The sequence below is a fragment of the Arachis ipaensis genome, chromosome B03 (assembly GCF_000816755.2).
Source record: "Arachis ipaensis cultivar K30076 chromosome B03, Araip1.1, whole genome shotgun sequence".
Taxonomy (NCBI): Eukaryota; Viridiplantae; Streptophyta; class Magnoliopsida; order Fabales; family Fabaceae; genus Arachis; species Arachis ipaensis.
This window is the reverse complement of record NC_029787.2, coordinates 15,266,956-15,272,431: the sequence shown is the minus strand read 5'-3', so window position 1 is coordinate 15,272,431 and position 5,476 is coordinate 15,266,956.

Genomic DNA, 5,476 nt, shown 5'->3' with positions numbered 1-5,476 from the left:
TATTACGTAAAAAATATCTTTTTTTAAGAAAAAATATATTTTAAAAAAAGATGTAAATTGTAACTTCTCAAAAAAGATGTTTTTTTTTAATTTTTTTAGTATTTTTATTTTTACTATTAAAAATTTATCAAACACACTAAAAAATAAGAAAATATTTTTTCAATAAATTTTTTTTATCGATTTAATAATGACCAAATAAACACAAATCAACAATATTTTTACTGTTTTTCAGTAAGTTATCTGTGACTTATATATGAATTGGCTCACTTTACTTACTACAAAAGATAGGTCTGATTTAATGAGTCATATATTGTAAACTTTTTACAACTGATCTATAAAGCTTTGGATATCAAAAAAGTTATCATTAGAATTGGCATGGAACTTGCTTCTGCAATTACTAGTTTAGATAATAGGTCAGTAATATATTTAGTTTAGGTGTAGGTGTGATTCTTTGACCAAAAAAAAATTTGTTGCTCCAAATAAATGTAAGAGAAAAATATAAAAAGTTATTAGGATTTAGTTTGGAATGTTAGAAATTCTAGAATTTCTTAACTCTAAATTATCTATGTTAAATCATTAAAAAAATATATTTAAATGTAAAAACGTACTTAAATTCAATAGTATGATTAACATAATTTGATTTTTTAATCTTTTTTAACCAAAGCCTTCTTTATTTTTAATAGCCAATAGATTGAATTGCAACTACTCTAACGAAAAAAGAGTTACGAAAGCGATTTTGATGTGTTGGAGATCAAAACTCTGAATTCACTATTTATATTTAAGTGTGATATCTATTAAATCCTAAAACCCAAATAAAATAGTATATTTAATTTTATTCTTATTTAATTCCAAATAAAAATAATAATGACCTTATTCAATTTAGCATTTATAACACTAAATGAAATCATCGTTATATAAGTCATTTAATTTGAAATAGGATAATTTGTGATTATAATTAATATATGAATTGTCCACAAATAAATTAAAAAATTAACTAATTTTCTAACAATCTCCCACTTGGGATACATATATTCTTTTCTGAGATAATCACATCTTATAAACTTTATGCGCACATTTGAATGCTATTTTCTTTATTATTTTAACAATCTGGTTCGTCTCATGTATTAGATATGGAATTATCGTAGCTGTTATCACATTAGTGTCATGACTAAACCACGATGATTACCACACTAATATATTTAGCGACATAGATCAAATTTGGATGAGTAACATAGAAATTACATGCCAAATGATCTCGTACATGTCTATTTCCAATTGGTTCAACTTTAAAACTTTATTGAGATCAAATATAAAACAAAATATTACAAAATAAATATTGCACATAATATGAAATCAACCATCAACTTAATTCTGCAGAAAGATAATTCAATATATATCATAGGACATATAGCATAAAATAAACTCCCAATAACCAAGGCATCATAAATATTGACACTCATCCGAGCAGTATGCTCATGAAAGACTTTAAGAATTAATCCCTTGGTTAATGGGTCTGTTAGTATATACTTTGTTCCTATATGTTCTATGGTATATAAATCATATAATATAAGATAACTAATTTGTGATTATAATTAATATATACATTACCTATAAATAGAATAGAAAATAATATTTGTGATTATAATCATATTTGTGATTATTTAATAATCTTCCACTTGGACTATTAACATATTAAGACTTTTACAAAAGCCTAAGTCTGTGCCTATTTTATAACAGGTCAGGTTAGGTTAGGTTAAACACATACCAAGTTGCAGTTTCTGACAGGCTATCTGACATTTTTCCACCCCTATACCTGAACATAAGTAAACCGATTAAGAACGGATTGGTTCGATTTAGGTAATTGGATACTCAATAAAACAAAAATTTAAAAAAAATAAAAAAATAAAATTTTTATCTTAAAAATTCTATAAATACAATAAACATGTAAAATTAATAGAAATAATCCAAACATATTAAACGCCAAACACATTAAAAACTAAACACATTAAAATTCAAATATATTAAATACTAAACAAATTAAAATCCAAACATATTAAACACCAAACACATTAAAAACTAAATACAAAAATACAATAGAAATAATCTTTCAAATGAATAATCTTTCAAAGTCTTCGCTCTATAATCTTTCATTTCATCAACCAAGCATGTTCAAGAGAAGAATTGTGACCTTCAAAAAATCAGCATATAATTAACTAATGTCAATATATAAAATTGATTAATTGAAAATAATTTAACAAATAAATAATTAGAAAAAAATGTTAACTTCAAATTGTTGTAAATAACATCAACTCCAATGGTTTGATTAGATACTGTTAAAGTTAAAAGCTCTACATTAACAATAATTAAATTATTATTAGAGACTTAACAATAACAATAATTACATAATGATTTAAATAAATATAATTTAAAAGTAATTATCTAATTCAAATTTTTCTTGGTCCTCAAGTTCTTTCTTTAAATCATGCTTATTCTCTTAAGTCCTCCAATTTTGTGAGAAAATTAGAAACTCAACAGGAAAAAGACTTAAAGAAATTCTAAATTATTTAAGCACACGACCACTAATACTAAATACAGACTTAGAAGACACGGTAAAGACAGGAATAGCCAACAAATCCTTAGCCTAGTGAGTAAGAGAATAATACTTCATTGATTTTAACTTCCACCAATGCAAAATGTCAAAACCAATAATGTTATCCCCGTATCGTCTTTTATGTATCTTTCCAACTCATTCTTTTTTACTTCACCTTACTTTTTTTAACCTTCAATTTAAACTCATTCTCGAAACCATCTTCCTCCTCATTTGCATTTTCACCACCAACTCCATGATCATGAGAGGCAATGCTAGAATTGAAACTATCAGAAGAACTACCATCCGCAAGAGAATATATCATGGAGCAATACTCAAACAACTTATGAATGATATCCTTCAAATTTTTCAACATATCTTTGGCTTAATTTAACCTATACACTCGATTAAGACAAAATTCAACATACTCATACTTATAACGAGGATCAAGAAAAATAACCACAAAAAAAAAAATTTTATGCCATCACCCTCCCAATATTTGTCTAATTTCACTTTTATTTTTGTCGATATCTTTTACAAACCAACATCATTACTCTTTCTCCACTTATTCAAAATTTGTTGAATGTCACACAATTCATTAAAAAAATTATTATATGTAACATTCAAAGAACCAGAAAAAGTAAGAGTTACATCATAAAATATTTTCAAGAACTTCACAAACACGTGCCTTTCACAATAGTTACAACAGGCTTCATTAGGAGAACTTTTAGAAAAATAAGCCCAAACATTACTAGGTGTCTTACTGGGTTTACGTTTTATCTCTTTTGGAGACTCACCAGTAGCTCTAGCAACTTCGGTCTGTGCTCGTGCATCAGATTCTAATGAAGGATTTGAGGCAAACAATGGTGGGGGAGCTGGACTTTGCGATGTTCCACCAGAAATATCATCGTCAGTGGCAGTGAGAGTGGCTGCACTTGGAGAAGAAGTACTTTCAACAACAGTATTGTTTACAGGATTAATTTTTTCCATTTTTGAAGTTGCGAAACACATAACAAAAGTACAGAACCATCAACTACACATAATTTTTATACATTTTAGTATTTCACAAAAACTCATAACAGTAAAAATTGAAAAAAAAATCAACAAAAACTAAAAACTTATAATTTCAACAAAATTAAACAGACCAAAAAAATTGAATAAAAAAATTATCACTTTAACAGATAACATAAACAAAAATTGAATAGAGAGTAAAACAATCAACAATTTAACATATAACATAAACAAAAATTTAACGCTTACCTGACTGAAAATGACGACCATCACAGATGGAGGTGACGGTGTTGTTGACTAGTAGATGATGACGCCATAGATGTTGACGCACGTTGGAGGAAGATGGCTGCTGGAGAGGACGACGCTGACAGAAGATAAAGCTGGCTACTGAAGAGGATGACGTTGACGGGAGACGATGACGAAAGACAAAGCTGGTTGCTGGAGAAGATGACGTTGACAGAAAAGATGATAGAGAAGACAATGCTGACGGTTCCACGGACAACGATGCTGACAGAAACGACATTGACAGAGACAATGTTAACGGAGATGTCGATGGAGACGCCGATAATGGAGAGAAAGCTGTCGTCGATTTAGTTGCATGAATAACGACGAGGTGATGAGAATTGAGGAAGTTCTACTAGAGTTTATTCTATGGATAAGAATATCGCTGCAATATGTATTTAAGTTATAATTATTAGGTTAGAATCATTAAAAGACATATATATTTAAATTGTTTTTATTTAATTAATATATAGTCAGATTTACAAATTAATTTTACACTCTTAAAACCGTTCTGAGTCAATTATTAAAGAGTTATTAGTTTAATTCAAATTGGACTTATTATCTATTAATTTTAAAATCAATTTAATTAATTCGGTTCGAATTTGAATAAATAACCGGAAACCCAATACCGATTAACACCCCTACGAGTGCTTGATGAGCAAATGACAATGCAATTCTTTTCTAGGAATTGGAATAACGTACGTCGTACTTATTATACAGGCTTTACTACAACTTAATATTATTATTATATAATGCAGCATTAAGCAATGACAACTGTTGCAACGTTTAATACACTCATACTATTAATCAGAGAATAATAGTTGGTATGGTGGCGTCAAATCATCCCCACATTATTATTACTCAAAATAGTAATGAAAACGAAGACACATCTTATTCTAATTAATTAACTTCCCTCTCATGAATCATGATTATCACATTTCGACCAACTAACCTTGAATAATACCCATGAATTTCCCATTTGATTTCTCAAGTTAATCAACTATAATCGAGGCAAAAGGTCTTTTTCTTATCATAGCAAACATACATTTTTTTTTTAAATTAGTTATCTGCTACTATATTTTTTTAGTAAAAAAATGATAAGAGTAAAGTTTCACATTATTTTATTTATTTGCACATCTTCGTGTCATACAAAAATAATACTTTTCTAATATTAATAATGTCTATGGTATATAATTTTTTCCCCCTAAATACTAACTTTAATTAGTTAACGTTAGTCATTGTAAAATTATTTTTTTAACTCTTGTTTTTTAAACTATGCAAAATTTAGAATTTAAAAGAAAATTAACTAGTATTACTTGAAAAAATTAATTTACTGATTAAACTCATAATTATATAGCGAAAACATCCAGAGAGTTGTGAAGGACAAGGGGAGAAGCTGTCAAGAAGGCAATGGGACCAAATTTGATTAGAGCACGTGATGACATGAGGGTAAACCAAGGATTTTTTTTATTTAAATTAAATAAATATAATATTTATCGATTTAAATAGACGTGAAAAAATTTTTCAAAATGCATAATTGGTCATATCACCAAAAAACAAACATATTTTAGATGTACTGATTCCGTTTTGTGATAC